Source organism: Callithrix jacchus, chromosome 2, assembly GCF_049354715.1.
Source record: "Callithrix jacchus isolate 240 chromosome 2, calJac240_pri, whole genome shotgun sequence".
Lineage (NCBI taxonomy): Eukaryota > Metazoa > Chordata > Mammalia > Primates > Cebidae > Callithrix > Callithrix jacchus.
In genome coordinates, this window is record NC_133503.1 from 65,718,302 (window position 1) to 65,738,061 (window position 19,760).

The 19,760-nt window shown below is 44.3% G+C and overlaps 1 non-coding gene across 1 annotated transcript; it reads right to left on the reverse strand.

Moving 5' to 3' along the window:
• Positions 1-15,975: 15,975 nt before the first annotated feature.
• LOC118151852 (U6 spliceosomal RNA) lies at positions 15,976-16,082 on the reverse strand. The gene has a single exon (XR_004740257.1). It is a non-coding gene; the product is annotated as a U6 spliceosomal RNA (small nuclear RNA).
• Between the last annotated feature and the right edge of the window lie 3,678 nt (positions 16,083-19,760).

A 19,760-nucleotide genomic window follows, 5' to 3' on the forward strand; every position in this document is an offset into this window, starting at 1 on the left:
AAAGCCTGGCTTCAAAGCTTCAAAGGACAGCATGACTCCTTGGTAGGGGCTAATGCAGCTGGTGACTTTTAAGTGGAAACCAATGGTTATTTACTATTCCAAAAATCCCAGGGCCCTTAATAATCAGGCTAAATCTACTCTGCCTGAGTTCTGTAAATGGAACAACAAAGACTGGATGATAGCACATCTGTTTGGAGCAGGCGTTACTCCCCTGTTGAGACCTACTGCTCAGAAAAAGAAAGGTTCTTTTTAAAATATTTCATTGACAGTGCAGCTAGGCTCCTAAGAGCTCTGATGGAGAGGTACAAGGAGAATAATGTTTTCATGCCTGCTAACACAACATCCATTCTGTGGCCTGTGGATCAAGGAGTAATTTTGACTTTCAAGTCTTATTACTTAAGAAATGTATTTTGTAGGGCTATAGCTACCATAGGTGGTGATTCCTCTGATCTGGGCAAAGCAAATTGAAAACTTTCTGGAAAGGATTTACCATTCTAGATGCCATTCAGAACATTTCTGATTCATGGGGGGAAGTCAAAATATCAACATTAACAGGAGTTTGGAAGAGGTTAATTCCAACCCTCATAAACGACTTTGAGGGGTTCAAGACTTCGAGGAGGTCACTGCAGATGTGGTAGAAATACCAAGAGAACTGGAATGGGAAGTGGGACCTGAAGATGTGACTGAATTGCGGCAATCTCTTGATAAAACTTGTATGGATGGAAAGTTGCTTCTTATGGATGAGCAAAGGAAGTGGTTTCTTGAGACTGAATCTATTCCTGGTGAAGATGCTGTGAACATGATTGAAGTGACAACACGGATGTAGACTCTGACATAAACTTAGTTGATAAAGCAGTGGCAGGATTTGAGAGGACTGCCTCCAATTTTGAAAGGAGTTACACAGTGCATAAAATGCTATCAGACGGCGTCATATGCATGAAAGAAAAATCTTTCATGAAAGGAAGAGTTCATCAGTGCAGCAAACTTCCCTGTTGTCTTATTTTAAGAAACTGCCACAGCTACTCTACCTTTTAGCAAGCACCACCCTTATCAGTCAGCAGCCATCAACATCAAGGGAAGACCCCCGACCAGCAAAAAGATCACGAGTCACTGAAGGTTCAGATGATGGCTAGTGTCTTTTAGCAATTGAGTATTTTTCCTTACTGTTTTTCTTTTTTTAATCTTAAAATGTATCAAGAAATTGAGTGTTTTAAGATATGTACATTGCTTTTACAGGCATAATGCCATTACACACTTAGCACACTACAGTATAGTGTAAGCATAACTTTATATGTAGTGAGAAACCAAATAATTTGTGGGACTTGTTTTATTGTGGTGGAATGAAGCCACACCCACAATATCTCTGAGGTATGCCTGTAAATTTCTGTTTATAAATTACCCAGTCTAACAGATTCTGTTATAGCAGCAGGAATGGACTGAGACAGATATGTTGCTCCTGATCTTTCAGACATTTGTTTGAATGGTACCCAGGTCTTCAGTGTTGTCATGCTTAGAACTGCATCTTGCTCGTGGCTACCTATCATGTTGGGGGTTCCTGCCCAAGTGGCCATCCCTTGGGTATCTCCAAGTTGTTCCAAGAGGAAAACCACAGTTATGCCTATATAAATCCAAATAGCTCAGTAGACTGTTCAGGGCAGCAGCATCCTGATCTGACTGGGTTCAAATCCTGGCTTTGCCTCCCCAGTATAGGCTAACCCCTTCCATCTCCCTGGTGACATTTTGCCACATGGCCCCGGGGCCACAGTGAACTAAGAAGTCTCTGCCTTGAGCTAGATAACTTTTTAACTTTAACAAAGCCATGGCCTTCCTGGAATTTTCTTTTAAAGACCCATCTGTAACCCTGTTTTACCTCTGCTGGGGTGTTTTGGAATTAACAACTCTCATGCTTTCTCTTTTAACCAAAAACACCACCCTTGTTGGTGAGTGAGGCAGAATTAATGAACACAAGGAGGGCATTGCAAATGACTTTTGAAATGGCAAAAATTCTTTTTTATTTTGTTGTTCTTACGGAAAGGTCAAATAATTGAAAAAATTCCTTGATGAAGAGTTCTACTAAGGATTTTCAAAAAAGCACACTTTGTTGATAAAATATGAACTGTTCGAAAGATTTATAAGAGTCTAAAATCCTGCATAGCCCTTCAGAATTCAAAGCAGCAGGAAACCACTGTGATATTTTTAAAACAAGTATTTATAAAAGTAATTGGGTACTCTTGATGTGGAATAAGGAGGGGAGGAAACAGAAACTGCTAAAGAAGCTATATTGGACTTGACATAAAAGCGAGGTATGTAATTTGGGAGCAGAATGGAGGGTGAGGAGCATGTACACACAGTACCTGTGGGCCTCTTTGGTTCTGAAGTGCTGGAGGCAGGAACAGAAAGCCACGGGCGGGCGGCTGGCCCAGGTGGCCGCCGGCCCAGGTGGCTGCCTCCCCCGGTGCTGGGAGGGAGGGCAGCTCCTCAAGGCCTGAGGGAGGTGTGCAGGTAGTACAGCTCATTTCTTAAACCCCCTGCTTAAAACTCTGAGGCGTTCTCAAACTGATTACATGCAAGCGGGACAGAAAACACATGTTTCTGGGAACATTTTGGTTAAAATTAAAAATTGGCAGGGACCGTGCCAATAATTTACTTGAGAATATCTGAACCAGATGTTGCTAGCCCGTAATTCCGAGTAATTTGCCAAAATTATGTATTTACTTTAATCCCAGAGATGAAGTTAAAATATGCATGGTTTTTGTTATTTGTGATGAAAAAAAAAAATCTGCCGTGACTTCAGCTATTACTGGATGGAGAATGAAGGATGGTCCTGATGTCTATTAACTACTACTTGAGTGCACACTGCATTGACCAGATGGCTATCAGAAACAGATCCTCAAAAAGTAAAATACCCTAGGAGGTTAAGCAAACATTGTTGGGTAGAATGTTAATTCATGAAATGACAACCTTGCATTAAGACAGGGTTTCTACTGGTGACAGAGCTCTAATTCCTAAGTGGCTCCCACTCATCATCTTATTTGTGTGATGCCAAACATCTGGGTGAAAATGGAAAAAAATTCAGTCAGCGCTCTGAATTCCTATTCTCTGTGGAGCCAAATAATTGAAAAGTGGGGCAAGCTGGTCAGTAGACAACATGTTTTTGTTCTAATTTAGATGTTCCGCATCTAACTAGACGGAGACAACTTCAAGGAGTGCATTAAGCATGAAGGCGCTGAAGTTACACCAACTGGGTTCAAATCCTGGCTTTGCCACAAATAGCTTTGTGATGTTGAGGTGGTTATTGAGGTTGCTTGTGTTGGTTTTCCCGTGTGTAAAATGAGTGCAATGACAGTGTCGACCTGGTAGGGTTGCTGTGAAGATTAAATGAGTTAATAGATGTACATAATATAATATCTAACCACAGTAAGTGCCCTTTGTAATGTTAGCCATCTTTATTCTTCATGTATTTGAGACCTAGGGAGGCTGGTCCTTGTCCTTGCGTTTATGACTTTTGTTCCTTTTGGCAAATGAGAAGTGTTACGTGGTGAGGGGGAGAGTTTTTTTTTTCTTTTTTTCTTCATTTTAGAGACACGTTCTTGCTCTGTCGCCCAGGCTGGAGTGCAGTGGTGCAATTGTGGCTCATTGTAGCCTTGACCCCCTGGACTCAAGCAATCTTCCTGCCTCAGCCTCCCAAATAGCTGGATATAGAGGTGCACACCTCCATGTTCGGCTAAGTTGTTTTATTTTTACATTTGTCATAGGGATGGGGTCTTGCTGTGTTGTCCAGGCTGGTCCCAAACTCCTGGCCTCAAGCAATTCTCCTGCTTCAGCCTCCTAAAGTGCTGGGAATACAGGCATGAGCCACCATGATCAGCCTTCCCCGCCCTTTTAATTGTGGTAAAATATATAGAACATAAAATTTACCATTATATCCTTTTGTGTGTGTGTCTGTGAGACAAGATCTTGCTCTGTGGCTCAGGCTAGTATGCAATGGCGCTATCACAGCTCACTGCAGCCTTGAACTCCCAGGCTCAGGCAATCCTCCCACCTCAGCCTCTTGAACAGCTTGGACTACAGGCACAAGCCACTATGTCCTGTTAATTTTTAAATTTTTTGTAGAGACAGGGTCTTTCTATATTGCCCAGGTTGGTCTTGAACTTCTGAGCTTAAGTGATTCTCCTGCCTCAACCTCCCAAAGTGCTGGGATTACAGGTGTGAGCCACTGTGCCCAGCCCATTTTCGAGTGTACAGTTCAGTAGCATTAAGTACGTTCACATTATTGTACAACTATCACCACATTCATTTCCAGAAGGTAATTTATTTTTATTTAAATAATTTTTTAATGATTTTTATTTTTTATAGGGATGGGTCTTGCTATGTTGCTCTGGCTGGTCTCAAACTCCTAGCCTCAAGTGATCCTTCCACCTTGGCCTCTCAAAGTGCTAGGATTATAGGCATGAGCCACTGTGCCCTGCAGAATTTATGTTTAACATAAAAATATCTCTGGAGTCCATGACTGGCTATCAATAGCCTTAGCTTGTCCCCTGTCCCCTCTTACTTAACTATTACAGTGGCCTGGTGGTTGGGCTTTCTGATCCCCTCTAATCCATGTTGTGGCTCTAAACCAGTCCTTCTAAAATGCAAATCAGATCTCCATTAGCCTTAGGGTCTTTCCATTCTTCACTCACACTTTCCCTCCAGAAGTAGGCTAGGCCTCATTAGCTTGGCATTTGAGGCATTTAAAATTTCAGTTCTTGGCACACAGGCCTCAAGAAGTGTTGGGAGATCTCTGAAACGTACTGCCTGAGGGACAAGAGATCCAAGAATCATGCCTGTTTTGCAGATGAGAAATGGTGACATCTCCAGCCTGGGATTCCACTCTACTTAGGATGGGGTACTTTTCTGGGCAGCCTCATTGTGGATAATTTGAGAAACAACAAGAGCCAAGCAGCATTCCCTGATTCCAAGCACTCTGCTTGGGGCTGGTCCTTCCATGAGAAATGGTACCACCGAGTGGGGGTGTAGGAGATCTGGGTTCTAGTCTGGCCTCTGCCCCTGGTTTGTGGGGGGACTTGACCTTACTGGGCCTCTATTTCTCATCTTTGAAAATAGAAGGTTGTTCTGTGCTGGTTCTGTGGGAGAGGATGAAGCCTGCGAGGCAGAGGGGTGCTACCTCCCTCAGAAGGGTGGAGATAGATGGTCAGAGGGAGAAGGAGCAGAGTCCTTATTCACCACTTTGCTTGGTGAGCTAACTGCCTCATGTCACCTGCTGACATTCAGAAAATGTGCAGCCCCAGGCCTGGTCCAGAGGTGGACCTCACCTGTCAGTGAGATGTCTATGAGGTGAAGACATGATTGGGGCCCTTGGTGATGCTTTCTGCAGTCATCCCTCAGGTTCGAATAATCAGCTCCCTCAGGCCTACCTCTGCCAGCCCATCATATCTTGCATTAGCTATTCACAGCCTGTTTTTGTTCTGCAATTTACCTTCTTGGGGAATGGACGCCTTTTTTCTGGGTGTTTAAAAAAAAACAACCTAATGCTCAGTAGGTTTCATTCCTGCAGTGTGTTCTCCATTTCCTACACTTGGCTCCATTAGTTTGGAAATGATTCCAGGGCTTTCTGGCTTTCAAGATTGGAGAAGGATCTTTCTGGATGGTAAGAGTGCAGGGAGGAACTTCTATACAGCTTCCCTCACTGCCATCTGTGGGGAGATTGCTCTTTAGTGATCTTCGCCGTTTGACCTGTTTTCTGGGTGATTCTACTGTCACGTTGAGTTGGAGTCTCCCAAAAGCTGCCACTGGGAAAGATTTGCTGGTTGCCTTGAGTCGAATAAAGGCTGCAAAATGACTTTTAAAAAAGTTCTTGCAGTATGCTTTGAAGTTATTGATGGTATTAAGATCAGACAAGGAAGATCTCTGCTTGCTAAGAGGTTTGATCAAGTTTTGCTTTTCTGCTATTTCCAAGAAAATGTAAAAAGAAGGATGCCCTCCTATGGGGACACGAATGGTACCACCTCAGGGACAGACTTGAGCATGTGGCTGCCATTACAGTAGGGAAAGCTCCAGAATGTGTGGGTCAAATTTGATGTCTGAGCAGGTGGTGGAGTTGGAGATGGGCTGCCTTTGCTGCTGCCCTACCTGGGCCAGTCTGTGCTTGTGGTCATTTACACCCTGTGCATCTTCAAGGGAAGGGGAAGTAAGGGAGGCTTTCTTCTTTTAAATCTCCTAGGAATTTGAGGAAGGCCAGTCATCAGACCAGGAAAGTTGGCCACTACCTGCCACTCTGGCAAATGCGTCTGCCTGCCTGCTACAGCCCTGCTTGCTGTCAGTCAACAGCTCATACTGAGCCCTTCTGTCCATGGGGTCCTGTGAGTGCACAAGGAGATGAAGGAGGAGACATTGCTGTTGCTTCCAGCACAGGGTTCAGGGCTGGCTTCTGGGAGATTGTTTATTTCTTCTGAGGAATTTTGCTGGCAATTAGGCCAGGTTGCCCATGGGAAAACACAAGTATATTGGTGGTGGTCTGAACAGTCATGCTTCTTATGGGTGTGGCCACTCATTGCACTTGCACACCCAGGCTTACACACACGTGGACAACCATACCCGCCGCATGCAAGTACCCATGGGAACACACATGTACCTACCACAAGCATGCACACATGCACAAATGCCCTCATGCACAAGCATGGGTACACACTCACACAAGCGTGCACGTATGTGGACACTCACCATGCAGCTCTTTAATTAAGCAGGGGAACATAAACATCAAACAGTCTATTTATAAAAATGAGAAACCTAGCAGAAATACATAAAATAAATGTCAACATAAAATCTTATACTTTCCTCTCTACTCCTTAACTATTAATACTTCATCCTATTTGTCATCCCCATCTCTGTTTGTTGTTCCGTTTTGAGAAGAGAGGCCAATACTTCCTCTCGCTTTTACTTTGGTAATGAAAACTGCCTTTGAGTGTCATTCCTGCTCTCTGCCTGCACAAAAGCTCTGGATCTGCCTTCTCAGGAGGCAGCATCCTCTGATGGTTAAACTCTTGGCAGCTGGTCTCAGAGGCCAACTCTGATACTTATTAGGGGTGTAACCTGGGGCAAATCACCTAACTCTTTCTGCTTCGGTTTCTTTGCCTGTAAAATGGGGAAAATAATATCATTGCCTTTTTGGGATGTTGTGAGGATTAAATGAATGCTGAGTCCAGTGCATGGCACATAGTATACGTATCAGATAGATACTGCTGATGATTTGTTTCCCTCTGGCCCCGGCCATTCTCTGGAGAGACTCTTCTGGCTGTCTTGGGCCTTCGTCCTTCTGTGCTCTTCCCCCCTAAGTATGTATGCTTGGGAATGAAGTTATCTTTCTTTTCCATGCGATCTGGGGAAGAAGGCAGCAAGATTAGACACAGCCCCATGATTCTTTTCTCCCATCCACAGACTTCTGTCTACCTGACCGTTGGCTTTGGTTTTTACCCCTTTGAGCTATAGTTGGGATTATTCCTAATTTGCAGCACATGGTTCCTTAGCAACCTTCACCAATATAGGATTAGGTATAAAAATACTTTTGGTTAGAATTTCAAACGACTTCATTCATTATAGACCATTGCTTTAAAAAAATCTTTTATTTTCCCCTCTCCTTATTACAAAAGTAATAGAAATTCATTGTCACATAATTAGAATCCCCAGGTAATCAGAAGGAATAAAGGCCCACCTTTCACTGGCATCTAGGTATAAATTCTTCCAGTTTTAAACACGGTGATACATATATATTTGTAAAAATGGGAACTGTTCTCCACATCATTTTTATAAACAGCTTTCCTCTCATTTCACAATGACCATGAGTCCATGATGTTTTAAAATGATTTTTAAAAGAATATAAAGTTTCGACAGCACAGTGGCTGACACCTGTAATCCCAGCACTTTGGGAGGCTGAGGCAGGCCGATCACTTGAGGTCAGGAGTTTGAGACCAGTCTGGCCAACATGGCAAAATCCTGTCTCTACTAAAAATACAAAAAATTAGCCGGGTGTGGTGGCACATGCCTGTAATCCCAGCTACTTGGGAGGCTGAGGCAGGAGTATGTGAGGGCTAAGCCTTTATGCAGACCTGCTGGGGTCCTGCAGCCAACAGGGCGAACATGACAACAGCAGTGGCAGGTGGCTGAATGGGTTCTCAGACTGGCAGCACCAAACTGGAAGGGACTGGGATTCATACTAGGTGTTGGCTGCCTGCACTTGGCCAGTGCTGATCACAACACTCCAACCTAGCAGGAGTAGGCACCTCTTTCTGAGCACCCAGGGCTCCTTCTGTCCTACAGAGATCATTTCTCAATTGTATTCATTTCCTATTGCTGCTGTAACAAATTACTACAGACACAGTGGCTTAAAACAACACAAATCTATTATTTTACAGCTCTGCAGGCTAGGAGTCCAACACAAGGTTTCACTGGGCTAAAATTAAGGTGTTAGTTGGCTGCATTCTTTTTGCTATTTTTATTTTCTTTTAAAGGGCTTTTATTGGCTTCAGATCGTTTTAGAGGCTCACAAGGGGCAATCTAGAGGCCACCTTTTTCCAGCTTCTAGAGGCTGCCTGCATTCCTTGGCTCGTGGCCCCTCCTTCCATCTTCAAGCCTGCCTGGGTGTGTTGAGTCCTCCTCACATCCCAATCACTCTGATCTCCTCTTCTGCCTCCCTCTTCTACTTTTAAAAACCTTTGTGATTCCTTTGGGCTCACCTGGATAATCCAGGATAATCTCCCTATTTTAAGATCTGTTGATTGACACTCTTAATTCCACTGGCCACTATAATTCCCTTTGCCACATAAGGTAACATATTCACAGGTTGCAGGGATTAGGATATGAACATTTTTGGAGACCATTATTCTGCCCACCACATCTATTGTCTTAAACAGTGCTTTCCATCTCTCACTATTATGCATCTCAGGTGGAGTGCTTATGGTCCACCTCCCTACCCAGATGTAAATTCGTGAAATACTGAAATTGGGACTTATTCTGACCTGAACTGTCCACGATTTGATCTTCAAACTAGCTACTGATGCCTCTGGAGGTACGGTAGAACTTTCCAAGGGGTATGCGGGCAAAGGTGGCTTCAGAGGAATCCCCTGTGTCTTTGGCTAACACATATCTGCTTGAGAATGTGCCTGTAGTGGAGGCTGTTTCTCTTTTTGCCTCCTACTCTTTCCAGATGTTTTTCTCTCACCTTAACAAAGAAAGACCCAGCCCTATCTCCCTGGAAGTGCCAAACAGTGACATTCAAAACACTGGTGTCTGCAAAGCCTCCATGTTCTCTTCAACCTGATTAAGGCATATGTTTTCAATAGATTGTATATGTAGATTTAATACTCATATACCAAAATTTGTAATATGTTTACATAGCCTTGATCAAATGTATACAAATAATGATTACAATAATATTCACTCCAGAGGAAAATTTTTAGCCTAACGGTTGCAGGAGGTAAAAAGGAAATTAGAATTTTAACTTATGTACATTTTTTCTTGCATAGAATGAGGATAGCAAGGTAATTCTAAAAGATTTACTAGCACAAAATTATATTAGAACAAATAAATTTGATTTCAAAGAGGAAAAAGAAAAAAATGTAATGTTTTATGACTCATAAGGAAGAATTTGTTTTTGCATTTTAAAAAATAACTGATGGTGGGTATCAAATTGCTATGGTATTTAGATTTCATTGGAAACATTTAAGAGAGTGATGTAACAGTTTTATTTATAGAATGTCAATATTTACAATACAATGGGAATTGCATCCTTCATATTATTTAAATTTATGGGCCCACCGCGTCTCTGACGCCGCCCTCTCGCCGCAGACCCCGTGGACGCCGTCAGCGCCTGGGATGCCGCGGACGCCCACGACACGCTGTCAGCGCCTGGGACGCCACCGCCAAACCACTGACCGTGCCGCGGATGTCCCCTACTAGCCTACCGCGCGGCCGACGCCACTGACGCTGTCAGCGGCTGGGAAGCCGCTGAAGCACTGACGGGGCCGCCAATGCCATCCACACTTGGGACGGCGCCGAGGTGCCTCAGACGCCGCCGTCGCGCTGCACACCTCGCGGACACCGCCGACGCACCGTAGACGCCGGCAGCGCATGGGACGCCGCCGTCGCGCCACGACGTCACTGACGCGCCAACTCTGCGCGGACGCCACGTACCCGCTGGACGCCGCTGACACGACCGACACGCCGTCCGCGCCGCTGACGTCCAGTCGCTGCTAACGCGCTCACCCTGGGTCTGCCGCTGACATTGACCGCGCCTGTGGACGCCGGACACCATCAGATGCCCCGGACATGCGGACGCGCCGCAGACGTGCCGACCTCTCTGCAGACGCGCCGACGTGCCGTCTGCGCCTCCGACACCCCTTCGCGCAGATGAAGGCACTCACCTTGGAAACAATGTAGAGCGCTGTCGCCGCCGGCGCACCAACCACCCCGCATACACCAATGTACCGCAGACGCCGCCAACATCAACCGCGACCCAGAGGCGCCAACCGCGCCGCCGACACCTCCAACCCTCTGACCTTTCCGCAGACGCCCTGGACTTGGGGACCTTGCCGAAGGCGCCGCCGCAGATGACGGCACTCACCTCGGAAACGCAGGGTGGACGTACCGGTAAACCTCAACGTAGAGCGCCGCCCGACGCCGACCGCGCCGCAGATGCCCCCGATTCGCCGAGCGCACCACAGAAGCCCCCGACGCCACCGACCTCTCAGCTGAAGCCCCGGACTTGCGGACCTCGACGAAGGCGCCGCCGACTCGCCATCCGCGCCTCCAATGTCCGGTCGCAGCAGACGACGGAACTCACCTAGGAAACACTGGGTGGGTATGGGTAAACCTTAACGTAGAGCGCCACTGCCGCCGCAGCCGACCGCGGCCAAAGCCGCGATGCCTACGCGCCGCAGAACATCCTGGACGTCAACCGCGCATGGCCTGACGCCGCAGCTACAAGAAGAATTGCGGAATAAGAGCCAGCAGCTTTAGTGCCCAGGAGGGTGAGGTATACAATGAGATTTAAAGCCGGGAACAAAACACCCAGCACCTAAACCGCAGTCCGAGTCACAAGGAGCAGTTGCTTCAGTTATTATCTCCTTCTGGAGATATACATCAATCTCTTATGACCTGTGAGACCAAATGATCATGCTTGGGAAAATTTTTCCATCTCACAAACAGTTATTAAATAGCTACACTGTGAACTGTATTGTGACAAATGCTACAGATAAGAAAAAAAAAAAAGATCCCCTGCATTTGCCTCAGTAGAGCAAAGTCCACTGAGGACACAAATAAGTAAATGGATAATTACAGGAGAGATTTTTCAAAAGGTGATGAAAACATGCACAGAGCTGTGAGGGCACAAACAAGGAACAAATCTAACACAGGATTTTAGAATCAGTGAAAGAGAAATACAGGGAACGATCACATAAATAGAAGAACCAGAATGGCTAGTGTCCAGAAGGAATTGTTGGTCAATAGTCCATGATGCCGCCAAGAGGCTGAGAAACACGAAAAGGGAAGCAAAACAACACAAAACAGCATTAGAGTTGGCAGTCTGTCTGTACTTTAATGACCTTTGAAAGGGCAGTTTCAGCAGAGTGATGAAGGTTGAAGTCAGATTTCAAGGAATTAACAATTGTTTAAGGCTGGAAGCTAAACATCACAAGTACAGTTTATTTGGAAAAAATTGAATGGTAAAAATAAAAGTAAAGAGGGAAATATGATAGTAACTTGAAAGGATAGTAGAACTGAGCTTAGGATTTTTGGCATGCCAGTATTTTTACACTGCGTCAGGGGAGAGAGAGAAATTGTATTGCAAGTAGAGGAAAGACGTTCTAGAAAAAAACCTAAAGCAGTGCAGTCTGGAAAAAAAAGAATAAAGGCATAAGTATAAGAGTTGCTAATGGAGAGACATTTTGTTCTCTATGACAGGAATACGGAAACAAACACAAATGAAGAGAAAATAGAATAATAATTGTTCATGGAGAGAAAAGAATTTGAAGAAATTCAAAGAATAGACAACTTACCATAAAGTGGGAGGCAAGGCCATCCAGAGGGCAAAATTAGATAGATATTCAGAGCCGAAGACATGGGAATGGCTTTGAAATAAATTCTGTGGTAAATGTGTTAGGGAGGTGTATTAGTTTTCTATTGCTGAGTAACAATTACCACAAACTTAGTGGTTTAAAACAACCCCCATTTATTGGCATACAGTTAGCATGGGTCAGGAGTCCGGACATGGTTTCAGTGGGTCCTCTGCTCAGGGGCTCACAAGGCTGTTATCAAGATATCACCAGGTTAAATTTTCAACTGGAGGCTTCACTAGGGAAGAACCCACTTCCAAGTTCATTCCAGTTGCTGGTAGAATTCTTTCTTCGTGGTTGTGTGACTGAGGGCCTTGCTGTTTACCAGCTACTTAAAAGAATGTAGCTGTAGCTTTTAAGGTAGCTTTATCACGTTTTTAAGGTCCTGAGAGGCTAGGGGTTGCCTGCAGTTCTGTGGTCCTGTGACCGTCTTCACAGACAATTCACAAGACTGTGTTTCTCAAAGGCTCCAGGAGAATCTCTTCATCTCTTGCCTGCTAAGACAGAGTTTTATACAATGCAACATAATTATAGAAGTGACACTGCCAGGTGCAGTGGCTCATGCCTGTAATCCCCACACTTTGGGAGGCTGAGGTAGGCGGATTACCTGAGGTCAGGAGTTTGAGACCAGACTGGTCAACCTGGTAAGACCCCATCTCTACTAAAAACACAATAAGTTAGCCAGGTGTGGTGGTACACACCTGTAATCCCAGCTACTCAGGAGGCTGAGGCAGGAGAATTGCTTGGACCCAGGAGGCAGAGGTTGCAATGAGTGGAGATTGTGCCACTGCGTTCCAGCTGGGGCAACAGAGTGAAATTCCATCTTAAAAGAAAAGAAAAGTGACATTTATTACCTTTGCCACAAATAAAATCTACTCAAGGGAATGACATCCTTTCAGTTTTGCCATATTTCATTGGTTGGAAGCAAGTCACAGGTTGTGCCTACACTGTAGGTGAGGGGATTACACATAGGTGTGACTCATTGGGCAGTGAAGGCAGGGGTGGAGGCCCCTTCAGGGTGTATCACAGGAGACACTTCAGAGCAGTTCAGAACACGTGATCCTTTAGAGTGGGCTGAGTGTGGCTGGGCCCAGGGAGTTGCTGGTACACACATATACAACATTAAAAGTTCTAGACTAGAAGCAGAGATAACAGAAAATATGGTCTTCCCCTCATGGTGGAGTTGGCTATGAAAGTTCAGCAAAAAGACAAGAGTGCAGAAATATCTGAACAGTGATGAAGAACATCTTTGAATATTTTAGCATGTGACTCAGACTGTTAAGGAGGCAAAAGAGGTCAGAAGGAAATTGGTTGTCTTAGATGATGAAAATTTATTAAAGTACTGCAGGTACCAAAGAGCCACAAGATTTTATTGATTAACTCACCAGGAACTTATTGTTGGGCATGCAGAGATGTGGCATAAAGATGTGATGGTGGTAATGTCTATCAACTTTGGCACCAGATTGTCTGAGTTTAAATCCTTTTTATTTATTTACTAGCCGTGTAACAATGGGTAAGTTATATAATCTAGGTGACTCAGTTTCCTCTTTATAAAATGGGGGAAATAATATTTTACACTTGGTTATGTGAAGAATGGGCTCCTGGCACATTGTAAGAAGCATGATAGCACTATATTTACATGTTTACAGTTACATTGATGAAATAAACAAAACAAGAAAAAAAATTTGTGTTAATTTTAGATGTCAACCAAAAATGTGCAAAGACCTACATAGTGCATCAAAATTCTTTAAGAGGTATCAGGAGCTTAAAAGTTTGAAGACTTTAACTTTTGAAGTTAAGAGCCTGCACAATGGGACCTTATGCACAGTAATTGCTTTTAAATGTTTGTATTTGAAGTTTGTAAAACATTATAAAGGATTAAATTGGTTAAAAAAAAAAAGTTAAGTTAGAAAGTTTTAATACAGAAGATTCTCTAGTGATACCTTAGGCGTGCTCCCCTTGACAGCTCATGAGCATCTTTGGGGACTCTGGGATTCTAAGAAATCTTTAACATCCTTTCTTAGTCTGAGAAGTTGATGATTGGCTTAAGGCAGTAGAGTCAAATTGGACTGTATGGGCTTTGCAAAATCCCTGAAGAATAGCACTTAGGAAGGGAATGGAGATTTTGGCTGCTCATTTATCCATCCATCTATCCATCCATCTATCCATCCATCCATCCATCCATCCATCCATCCAACCATCCATCCAACCAACCAGCCAACCAACCAGCCAATTCCAAAGAGTGCTAGGTCCTAGGCTAGGCGCCTGGAGGTGGAGACTGGAGGTGAAACAGGAAGTACAAAGTTGAATGTAGTTCCTTCCCCCAGGAGGCTGCAGGCCATAGTGAAGTATGTAGCATCTTGGCCTTCCCTGGCTTCTCCTGGAGACACCCTCCCTTTCTGCTTTACTCCATCCTTTTTAGGATTGTGTCTGACCAACAGAACATGCTTCTGGTAGAAGATTTTGCTGTCTATGCTAGTTGCATTTGGGAGCTGGGTCTCAATGTGGCAGCTGCTCCTCCCCTTCCCTGCGTATGTCCGTGAGGCCTCCTGTACCCCACTTCACCTCTGCTCCCGGCGGCCTTAGGTTGTTGATTCCTAGTTATCAGGAGTGAGTCCATTTTTAGGAGTGATGAGTGGTCGGAAAAATGTCACCAGTCACTCATGACAGATGTCGCCAAAGCTTAATTAAGACTAGATGAGACGGTTTCAGCTTAGTAACTTCATAGGTGGTGTGGGAAGAATGCCTGATCATAGAGTAAGGATTCAGGGTCTCAGGCAAGATTTTGAAAATCAATTTGTCTCATCTTCGTGCAAATTGTTCTGCCCCTGCAAAATGTACAAGACGTATTTTCTGTTCTCGTGGAGTTTACCATTAAAAGTTTGCATGTGAAAAGAAATGGATAAGATAAAAATTGTGTTTTTACTCTTGTCCCAATATTCTCTCTCTTAATCTCGCTCTCTCTCTTTCTCTCTTGATTCTGTGTCTGGCTTCTCAGGCTGTGTCTCTCTCTCTGCTAAGGGACTCGGCAGGGCTCCTAGGCTCTGTATCTGATGGGGTAATCCCTGGGGAGAGGGGATGGTGATGAGTACTTGAGAGAGAAAGAACCATCAGAGAGAAAAACAGAACAGGTCCAGGAAGTGGGTGTGGGCCATGAAGGAATCAAGAACCTTATTGTAGGATTTTGGGAGCAGTTTTGATGTGGAGTTAGTCAAGGCCAGGCATGAGGAAAGAGGCCGCTGGGGGCTCAGTGGGTGGGAAGGGAAGTGAAGAATGAGAAGAATGGAGAAAGATAGCTTGATTAGGTGTTGGTATGGGTTGTGAATTAGACCCCCTTCAGTGTTCTAGAGGGGGTGCTGGTAAAGATTGGAATTACTCACATTTAGGAAGACCTCACTCCCTAAAATATTAGACTGTGTTAGTCTGCTAGGACTGCCATAACAAAGTGCCACAGACTGGCTGAAATTTATTGTCTTACAGTTTTGGAGGCTGGAAGTCGAAGGTCAAAGCATCCGTGAGGTTGGTTTCTTCTGAGGGCTGTGTGGGCAGTCTGTTCCAGGGCTCTCTCCTTGGCATGTAGTTGGCATCTTCATGTTCGTGTGGAGTGCTCTCTGTATGCATGCTTGTGTCCACATTTTCTGTTTTTGTAAGGACTCCAGTCATATTGGGTTTGGGGCCCACCCTACTCTGGTACTTCATCTGAGTTAGTTACATTTGGAATAACCCTATTCTCAAATAAGGTCACACCCGAGATTCTGTGCCTTAGGACCACAATTTAGGATTTTTTATTGGGCAGACCTAATTCAATCCACAGCCCAGGTATACTCTGGACCACATGGTGTGCTAGCTTGTGTTTGGGTTATTGTATTTTTTTAATGTCATGTTCATGAAATTGTGTGTCATCCTTACACAGGGCCCATGCTAATTTTCTCTATATCATTCCAATTTTAGTATATGTGCTGCTGAAGTGAGCACTATATATGTATTTTATTAAATGAATGAATGCAGATAACAGGGTAAATGATACTACGCATTTGCTATTGCTAAAGCTACAGGAAAAGCAATACTGGTTTAAACTAAGGCTAGCTATGCTATTTGAAAAAGCTTCAAGATGAAATGTGAATTTTCTCATGCTGTTTTTATGCTTCAAGCCCTCAGTGCCTTTCCCTTGCACTTGAGGTAAAATGCCAGCTGCTTTTATTTTTCTTTTTAAATTAAAAGTTAAAAAAATATTTTCTGTAGAGGCAAGGTCTCGCTGTGTTGCTCAGGCTGGTATTGAACTCCTGGCCTCAAGCAATGTGCCTGCCTTGGCCTCTAAGGGTGCTAGGATTTCAGCACAAGCCACTGCCCCTGGCTGTAAAATGCCAGCTTCTTACTGTGGCTTCCAAAGCTTTCAGGACAGGCATCTGCCTACACTCCCAGCATGTCTTACTTGCTCTGCTCTTGCCACACTGGCCTTCTTTCAGTTTTTGTAAACTCAGCTGCTTTCAGGGCCTTTGCACAGACTGTGCCCTCGGTCAGCAATGCTTTCTCCCTATGCCCACTTCTCCCCTTCTCTGCATGGTGTGATCTTTCTCATTCTTCAAGTTTTGTCTTAAGTCTCACCTTCTTAGAGGCCTTTTCTGACCCCTTGATCTAAAGTAAGTTACCCTATTATTATTTCTTACAATGTAGCGGGTTGAATAGTGCTCCCAAAAGATATATCCACTTGCTGGAACCTATGAATGTGCCCTTATTTGGGAGAAAGGGTCTTTGTAGACTTAATTCAATTAAAGATCTTGAGATAAGATGATCCTGGATTATTTGAGTGAACTCTAAATGCAATGACACATGTCCTTATAAGAGACAAACAAAAGAGAAACACATGGGGAGAGAAGTGTGTGGCGTTGGAGGCAGAGGATAGGGTGGTGCAGCCATAAGCCCATGAATGCCTACAGCTTCCTGGAGCTGGGAGAGACGGAACAATTCTCCCCAAGGCCTTTGGAGGCAGCATGGCCCTACTGATGACTGTATTTTAGATTTCTGGCCTCTGGAACTGTGGGAGGAGACATTTCTATTGTGTTAAGCCACCCAGTTCGTGGTAATTTGTGAGAGTAGCCACAGCAAATTAACACACACAGCACTTTGTTTTTTCCCTCCATGTCACTTATGACAGCTTAGTTTCACGTCACAGACTTGGTGACTTGTTTACTGTCTGCCGCCAGTTCCCTTTTTAAATTACTTTTATTTTTTTGAGGCAGGGTCTCACTCTGTTGCCCAGCCCTGCAGTGGCATGATCAGGGCTTACTGCCGACTTGACCTCCCCGACTCAAGTGATCCTTCCACCTCAGCCTCCTGAGTAGCTGGAGCTACAGGCATGTGCCACCTTGCCTGGCTATTTTTTGTAGAGCTGGGGTCTCACTGTGTTGTCCAGGCTGGTCACTTACTCCTAACCTCAAGTGATCCTCCTGCCTCAGCCTCCCAAAGTGCTGGGATTACAGTTGTGAGTCTTCCTTTAACATGCAACACACTGTCAGTTCTGGGCTTTTCCATTCCCTATTCCATCTGCAGTGTCCAGCACAGTATCTGACACACAGTGGATGCTGAAGAAATGTTTGTTGAATTAATGTCTCCTTGTTTTGAATCATTTAAGAAAGCATCATTTCCTGGGGAGCCTTAAGTATGGTAGTTGGCTCCTTGCAGGTGGAAAGCATGCTTTTCAAGTGATTGACGTCCACTGAAGGCTGCTACTCCTTGTCAGGGGTATGATCATTTCCTCTGAAATTGAGCCCACACTTCTAATTCTCTTTGCTAATTGTTTCTTTATGGAAAGGAAGACATTCAACTTCCTCATGGTCCATGTCCAAATGACCTTGGATTGCAATGCTAGCTGGGGGCAGTCCAGCTTGGAGTCTGAACATAAAATGCAGGAGGCCCAGGCACATTAAGTTTCAGCAGAATTCGATGCCAAAGAAGCACATTCTCTGCAGAGAAGGGTAATTGCTCAAGGCTTTGTCTAATGTTAAGGCAGAGGGGATGGACCATTTTGACTGGTTTAGCATTCATGATAATATATGGTTCAGGACTCAATAAAAGGGTATAATTCTATGGAGGGATTCCACTGAGCTCATAAACCACAGGAGTGTGGCTTGTCAGCAGAATTCAGAGATTGGGTTACCACGGAGCTTGTCAACAGGGACCACTGCTGATCACTTCAGAGAAGGAATTAGTACAGGGCTCCTCTGGACTGCATGCTTAGAAAATCAGTGCCCAAACAATTTTGGGAAATTGACTAGATAGAGTGTGTGTATGTTTGGTACTGTAGTACCAAACTATATCAAGGGTCACAGTGGAACAAACAGTTTCATTACATGGCATTTGTTAATGAAGTTTATGTACAAAAAATCTGCCTCTAGAGATGCCGTAAATAAGCAAGTGATGTTTCCTAGAACTCTGAGTGAAACAGCCTTTTCTTTTACTCAGGAATAATGGCAGTAAATGTGAAAAGTGACATGGTGTAAGACAATAGGGAACAGTGGAGACTATGGGGAATCAGAGAGTGCATTTCTTGCTTAAACCCTAGCTTGGCCAAATAAAACATGTCAGCAGCAAGTGTGAGATGTTGACTTACATGCTTATCTTTCTACCAGACCAGGGATTCACAAACTACCTCCCTTGGGTCAAAATCTGTCCTGCCACTTATTTTTAAGAAGATTTATTGGAGCATGGCTATGCCTGTTTGGTAGTGTATCGTCTATGGCTGTTTTTGAGCTATGGCAGGAGAGCTGAGTAGTTGTGCAAGAGCACAAACGACCCTCAAGACCTAAAATATTTGTCATGTGTCCTTTCACCAAGAAAGTTAGCTGACTCTTGTACTGGTTTATAAGCTGCAGAAGGCCACTTAGCACATATTCTAACCTCAGTAATTACTTGTTTACATTCAAAAGGGGATTTTATATTATATACAATAGGAACTGTGGGTTGCTTGCCCAACAGCCTCCCTCTTCCTTGCTAACAGGGTCAGCCATGAGTTTCGGGGCTGTGGAGAGAGGGGTTTCTCTCCAGCCCCAGAGGGTGAATCTTGATTAGTTTAAGCCCATGGTAATTATCTCACTCCTACTTATTCTGAGGTTTAGGCACAGGCTTGTGATGGAATTGTGGCCATAAAGATGTGAAGGGAAGCCTACGGGGGGCTTCTAAGAAGGAAAGCCTATGAGTCAGTGTTACACTTTTCAAAGGGACCCGAGGAGTACTGCCTTTCCTTCTTTTGCCTCTGGACACTGTTGAGGGAGGATGTGAGGGTTGTAGCAGTGACAGCATCTTGGGACAAGCCCAAGGCCAAAAACCAAATGGCTGAGGATGTCAGAGTACCGAGACAAAGCCTGGGTCTCCAATGACATAATAAAATTCAAGTTAACCCATTCAGAATCTATCCTATTTCTTTTTTGTTTGTTTGTTTGGGTAAATGTTCTTATTGCTTATTCACTTTTAATCGGGCTGACAAGAAGATGGTACCCTAAAAAATTTAAAAAGTTGTTGGATATCTTTACTCTTTTTCTTAGGGGTATCTGACTTTTATCCTTGTTTACTAGGAAGGCCTCCCAAAGAGGTTATAAAAGTGTTTTGTATTTTCTTCTTATGTTGTTTTATTTGTCCATGTAGAACTTTACTCTA